The sequence below is a fragment of the Squalius cephalus genome (genome assembly GCF_949319135.1).
Source record: "Squalius cephalus genome assembly, chromosome: 20".
Taxonomy (NCBI): domain Eukaryota; kingdom Metazoa; phylum Chordata; class Actinopteri; order Cypriniformes; family Leuciscidae; genus Squalius; species Squalius cephalus.
In genome coordinates, this window is record NC_137141.1 from 35,644,859 (window position 1) to 35,652,358 (window position 7,500).

Consider the following 7,500-nt stretch of genomic DNA (forward strand, 5'->3'; position numbering starts at 1 on the left):
CCGATAAAGATGACGAAGTAGTATGTCCCAAAGCTTGCCTACTTTTCTGCTACACATTCAAAAGTAAAAACCTTTTCTTCACAAAAAGAGTACATACTTTTATGGCGTAGTGTAACTCAGGCGAATTGGGACGCAGCATATGGCTTTACACGATGACGATCGCTCTGATTGGTTTTAGGTTTATCCAACTGCGCCCAGAGGCATTTGAGCAACGTCCGTTGGTGACGCCCCTTTGGAAATGAGTTATTAATGAAGCTTTGCCAGACCATAACTCAGTTACTACTGAGAATGGTCTGGGTTTAACCAGGCTAAAAGTAATGCATTACTTAACTGACAATTTATACTTAAAACCGAGAAGTTTTCCCTTTGAGTTTTCCGCGTACAGACGACACCATTGTCAAAATTATCCGCATTCACACGTATCCGCGAAAACGACTAAAAACACTGTATTCTGCAGCCAGGCCAGTAGATGGCGATAGATTGAACACGTAATGCGTATGTGCGTGACGTCATCTGTTTCAGAGATTCGTGTTTTTGCTGTTTACTCGGAGACAGTTTTCAAAAGTCAAGTCACCTTCATTTTATACAGCGCTTTTACAATAGAGAATGTTTCACAGCAGCTTTACAGAGATAACAGGAAAACAATGGAACTAAGTTTGTTTGGCTGTACAGCAGCTCTAGAAGTCATTGCCCAGCTTAACTACGTTTTTAAGTAAGTATAGTAAAATCTAACACCATTTTCAACTGAAAACAGAAAGCTTTTAATGCGTTCTGGTCGTTCATTTGCTCGGCAAACGCATTTTGTTGGCCTGAGAACACAAACTCTGAAACCGGTTTCTAAGTGCACGTTTCTGAGAACGAGTTTTGAAAGCGTTATCATCTCCGTATGAACATCAAAAACGTGAATCTGTCAAAGCGGTGACGGCGTGCACATGTGTGTTACGTGTTTAGTCTATAGGCACGTGTGTTTGACTGCGTGTGTGTGCGGAGTCTTTACAGTGACATCACCAATTACTAGTCTGGCATGAATAATACAGCGTTTTTAGACGTTTCCGTTGATCCGTGTGAACTTGAAGCAATTATGTATTTAATCTCACTTTATTCACCAAGGTTGTGTTTATTTGATCAAAAATACAGTAAAAACATGTCATTATTATTCCAGTGTAAATCGTCTGTTCTCTATGTGAATATATAGTAAAGTGTAATTTATTCCTGTGATCAAAGCTGAATTTCAGCATCATTACTCCAGTCTCTAGGGTTAGGGTTCCAGCTGGGTTGAATATTCAATCCTTTCATCGGTTCACTCGTTTGATATTTTTCCTTTTTTATTTTCGAGGTTATCCTGGGTGAGAGAGACTTGTTCTCTGTCGGGGGGAGCACTGATTATATGGCCTTCAGTTGCAGAGTTTTTGCTTTTAAAGTCGCCTCGTGCCCGGTCAGGAGATGGGAGTTAGGGAATGTGCCCGGTCAGGAGATGGATAGGAGTTAGGGAACGTGCCCGGTCAGGAGATAGGAGTTAGGGAACGTGCCCGGTCAGGAGATAGGAGTTAGGGAACGTGCCCGGTCAGGAGATGGATAGGAGTTAGGGAACGTGCCCGGTCAGGAGATAGGAGTTAGGGAACGTGCCCGGTCAGGAGATAGGAGTTAGGGAACGTGCCCGGTCAGGAGATGGATAGGAGTTAGGGAACGTGCCCGGTCAGGAGATAGGAGTTAGGGAACGTGCCCGGTCAGGAGATAGGAGTTAGGGAACGTGCCCGGTCAGGAGATGGATAGGAGTTAGGGAACGTGCCCGGTCAGGAGATAGGAGTTAGGGAACGTGCCCGGTCAGGAGATGGATAGGAGTTAGGGAACGTGCCCGGTCAGGAGATAGGAGTTAGGGAACGTGCCCGGTCAGGAGATGGATAGGAGTTAGGGAACGTGCCCGGTCAGGAGATAGGAGTTAGGGAACGTGCCCGGTCAGGAGATAGGAGTTAGGGAACGTGCCCGGTCAGGAGATGGATAGGAGTTAGGGAACGTGCCCGGTCAGGAGATAGGAGTTAGGGAACGTGCCCGGTCAGGAGATAGGAGTTAGGGAACGTGCCCGGTCAGGAGATAGGAGTTAGGGAACGTGCCCGGTCAGGAGATGGATAGGAGTTAGGGAACGTGCCCAGTCAGGAGATGGGAGTTAGGGAACGTGCCCGGTCAGGAGATAGGAGTTAGGGAACGTGCCCGGTCAGGAGATAGGAGTTAGGGAACGTGCCCGGTCAGGAGATGGATAGGAGTTAGGGAACGTGCCCGGTCAGGAGATGGATAGGAGTTAGGGAACGTGCCCGGTCAGGAGATGAGTTAGGGAACGCTAGGCAGGAATCCTTGTGTTTCTCATGTGTTATTGGTTTAGAGCTTCACTTTTTGAAGGTATACTGAAAAAATGATATGATCAATAAGTTAGGACAACACATGCTTTTACATTGCTTTAACTCATCAAAATAAGTTAAGCGATTTTCAACTGTTTTTTATATGTTATGCAAGATTCAACTCATTCTTTAAAGGATTACTTCATTTTCAAAAAATGTTTTGCTGATAATTTACTCACCCCTCGTCATCCAAGATATCCATGTGTTTATTTCTTCAGTGGAAAAGAAATGAAGGTTTTTGAGGAAAACATTCCAGGATTTTTCTTCATATAATGGACTTCAATGGCAACCGACTATTCCAATGTTCACAGAAGGTTCAGATGTCCGTCTCAGTGCAGCTTCACAGTATCCACACGATCCCAGTCGAGAAATAAGAGTCTCATCCAGCGAAACCATCGACCATTTTCTAAAAAATATATATATACTTTTTAACCACAAATGCCCGTCGTGTACCATCTCTGAGATGCGCCACGCATTACATCATCATGTTGGAAAGGTCACGAAAAAAATAAAAATAATAATAATAAATTAAAACAAAGATGTCGGACGATTCTGAAGTTGGAGGAGAAAATGAGATGACATTTTCATTCTGAAATCCTTTCTGAACCGGAGAACACAGACAAATTACTAAATAATAGTTAAATAATAAAATAAAACTAAAATAAATAATAGATGACGTGACGTGTGACCTTTCCAACGTGATGATGTAATGCGTGGCGCATCTCAGAGATGGTACAAGACGAGCATTTGTGGTTAAAAAGTATTTATATATATTTTTTTTTAGAAAATGGCCGATGGTTTCGCTGGATAAGACTCTTATTTCTCGACTGGGATCGTGTGGAGACTGTGAAGCTGCATCCTGGGGCCTCATTTATAAACGTTGCGTACGCACAAAAGAAGGCGTACGCCGCTCTCTACGCAATAATTGGTATTTATAAAAAGTAAACTTGACGGGAAAATGTGCGGTCCTTCACGCAAGGTCTGACCCAGGCGTACGCACAGAAACGGGTGAAATGAGAAATGGCGACACCGTCGGCAGAATGAAGAAACACGTGAAGTGTGTGAAACTGTAGAAACTGTAAAAGAAATGGCCATTATGCCTCTCATAAATAACATGAAGAGTTAGCAAGTCTTACAATTAACAGCCGACACGAACACCCGTTTGATCGATCTGCAGTGTAAACAAACAAAAGCAAACGAAGATTACAACAGAAATGCAAATTAACACATATTTGCAAAATGAAAAGTGAAATATGTTCTGCAATAATATTGGCATGTTATGCAATTCATCCTCATAACACATCTGTAGCTTGTCAGATGCAATCAAATGGATGGTAATAAAATGCCATGATGCCGTCACAAGGCGTAATGACGTGAGTGAAGTTACGTTTCTTGGTTTTCCTCTGTGTTTGCCATGATTTCGCAATCGATGAATATTAACTTGTGGGCGTTTCACAGACTATTTATGGGCAACTATGGGCGTGACATGAAGCCGCAAAAGCTGCGCTACATTTAAAATTGATTGTGATTTATTAAGGGAAAACTGCGTAGGATGTGCGTGCGCACGGCTTTATAAATCCGAATATTTCTGTGCGTACGCACGTCCTATGTTTCATCCGTACGCCACTTCTGACGCAAATCCTACGCAAAGTTTTATAAATGAGGCCCCAGATCCTGGAATGTTTTCCTCAAAAACCTTCATTTCTTTTCCACTGAAGAAAGAAAGACATGGATATCTTGGATGACGAGGAGGAGAGTAAATTATCAGCAAAACATTTTTTGAAAGTGAACTAATCCTTTAATGACAGATTATTTCAGTTGAAATGACTTAAACATCCAAGTTGATTGTTCTTAAAAATTTAAGGCAGCATTTTTAAAAAGTCAGTCTAGTAAAAAGGGAATATTTGTGTGAGTTAATAAATAAAAAACTTGTGTGGACTTCAGACTAATGCCTGGTGTTTGTCTTTAGATATTTGTGATTACTTGTCTGGGGTGAGTCATCTGTTGTGTTTGTAGTCTGTTGTGTTTCTAGTTCTACTTCTGTGTTTTAAAAGAGAACATTTTTTGTTGTTATTGTCATGTTTGTGTACGGTATAGTGGACCTGTTGTGTCGGCTGCACGTTTGTGTGCGGAAGAGTGGAAGGTGTAAGCTGCTCTTTTAAAGTTTTGTGCTGTTTATTGTCAGCATTTGATGCTCAAGAAACATTTCTGATGATTATCAGTGTTGAAAACATATTTCTGGTGGAAACCATGATACATAACCTTTAAAAAGTTTGGGGTTTGAGAAATCAATACTTTTATTAATCAAAAACACATTAAATTGATAAAGACATTTATAATGTTACAAAATATTCTATTTCAAATAGAAAAACTGTTCTTTTGAACTTTCTATTCATCAAAGAATCCTGAAAAATAAATGCAACACAGTTTCCACAATAATCTGAACTGTTGGACACTGATAATAATCATAAATGAGCATCAAATCCTCATATTAGAGTGATTTGTGAAGGATCATGTGACACTGAAGACTGGAGTAATGATGCTGAACATTCAGCTTTGATCACAGGAATAAATTACACTTTACTATATATTCACATAGAGAACAGATGATTTACATTAGAATAATATTTCACTGTTTTACTGTATTTTTGATCAAATAAATTCAGCTTTGATCACAGGACATAAAGTACCACATGCTCACACACCAAACACAGTCTTAGATCAAAAGCACTAAACATGATTTATTCATGCACTTGTGGAATATCCATAAGCCTGAGATATTATTATACTTTAATGACTCTTAAAATCATAAAATGAAAGAGAAATAATCATGATTGATTCGTGTCACATGACTGCTTGCTTCATCTGATTTCAAACCAGTTATATCACATTCAACTGTATGCGAAAGCTAAAAGCTAAAATAAAAATATAACGTTTGGTATTACTAGAAAAATTATTGTTCTGTTTTACCAAAGTATTTAACTTTAGTAGTTAACTTTAACCCAGTTAACATTCGGTCAAAGTTCTGAGCAAACGCCTCCAGGAACATTAATAGATCGTTCTCTCAAAGTTATCTGGTCTTTAAAAATTTTCTCTAAACGCACAAAAACATTATTTATAGGCTACATCTTTCATGAAGCGTTTATTTTTAATTTTTAATGTTTTAGTTGGACGTGTGTCTAACGTTTTTAAATGTCGCTACTTGTTTCAGAACATTCAAAAGTAACGTTCCCATAATGTCTGAAGAATGATACGATGAAACGTTCCCTTAACGTTCACATAACCAAGAAAAAACATGTTTTTAAAATGTATATTTTTTTTAAAAACTGGATGTTTTGGATCTTCAGAGAACATCTAGAAATGACTATTTCATAATTTAATGGCAATATTAGCAAAATGTTCTTAGATTTATTATTCATTTATCTAGGGGACCAAATATGGGCCCCTGTGCCTTTAACGTTCACTGTGGCGATACGGATCAGGAAGTGATGTCACTGATGTCTGTCGTAACTGGATTAGAGAGATCGATCGTAACAGGATCAGAAGATGATCGATCGTAACAGGATCAGATGATGATGATGATGGAGATGACATTCAGATGAAGAGTCTGATGATGGATTCAGTCTCTCTCGTCACTCTTACCTTCTCTTCTGATGTTTACCACCATTTCTTGCTGCTTTTACTGCAGTTTTCCCGATATAAACCTTTTTCATGTTTTTCTTAGTGTGTTTGTGAGTGTTTCCTGCAGAATCACAAACACACACACACAGGCGGATGGACGAACGAGTCAAGAATATTCAGCACATAATTATGCAGCATCACAACAACACACAGACACACACGAGAGACACACAGACACACTCGAGAGACACACATGAGAGACACACACTGACACACTCGAGAGACACACACAGACACACACGAGAGACACACACAGACACACACGAGAGACAGACACAAATACACACAGACACACACACAGACACACAATTGGTACCTACGGGTACCAATAAAGTAACCTAACCTAACCTAACAAGCTGTTTAACTAAACCGGAGGATTGCATTACAGAACTATTGTGAGTGTTAATATTTGTGTTTAAAACCATTCGCTTCACAACAGCAAACAGAGAGAGAACAGCTCAAGATCCGCCGTAACCATTAAAACCATTAAATACATTTTTGTTCCTTGAAATAAAATAAAATAAAATGTAAAAAAAAAAACTTTTTTGTGAAATCTCAAGTGAAGCTTGTCAACAGAAGCTCTGGCAGCTTTACAGAGACAAAACAACCATCTGTCACATGACCACTGAGACACCACACACACACACACACACACACTGCGGGTGTTTGTTCCAGTCGGACTGTGTTTGTGCATCGCTGCTTCACACTGGAGCTCTGCTGTTTCTTCTCATTCTTCACACGTCAGAGAAACTGGAGCTTCATCATGACAGTTTCTGTGCAGCAGGGCATCAAACGTGTTTCTAGTGCAGAGAAACACCAGAGAGACAGAACCGTCTGATTCACTCCTCAGACATCAGTGGTGTGTGTGTGTGTGTTCAGTGTGAGAAAATCATCAGGAATGAGACCTTTACATGAACACAAGATCTGCTTTCATTCCATGGATTCAAATATTTGTTTGTTGTTTGTGTGATTGTGTCCTAGTCCAACACTCCCGCTGAGCCGCTGCTGTTAATCCCGAGCCCAGAGGAGACGCTCTTTTATCAGTGATGCATCTCTGTAAACCTCATCTTTTTTTGTCATACTGTGCATGAAACGGATTATCAAAAAAAGTAAAAATGTAGGGCGGGGCTTGGTTTCATGCACTGAGTGTTGATTGGGTGTTGAGATGTGGGCGTGGCACTGAAAAATGGCACTGGATCTGAATGTGAGAATGCAGTGTATTGTGGGAAAGGGGCGGAGTTTAAACGCACTGAATGATTGCAGAAGACCAGCATACGTCACTAGAGAGAAGTTTGTCTTTTCACGGGAAGACCCAGTTATGACATTTTGATTAAATATTACAATATAAAAAAATCAAATGGACGGATGAGTAGTTTTTTAACGTGCATGAGGAGATCTGCAGCTCTGAGTTACAGACTCAGGTCTC

The 7,500-nt window shown here is 40.2% G+C and overlaps 1 protein-coding gene across 1 annotated transcript in view; it reads right to left on the bottom strand.

Annotated features, from left to right (window-relative positions):
• Positions 1-7,500, bottom strand: part of begain (brain-enriched guanylate kinase-associated) — a 30,836-nt gene that overhangs the window by 13,688 nt on the left and 9,648 nt on the right. The window lies entirely within an intron of this gene.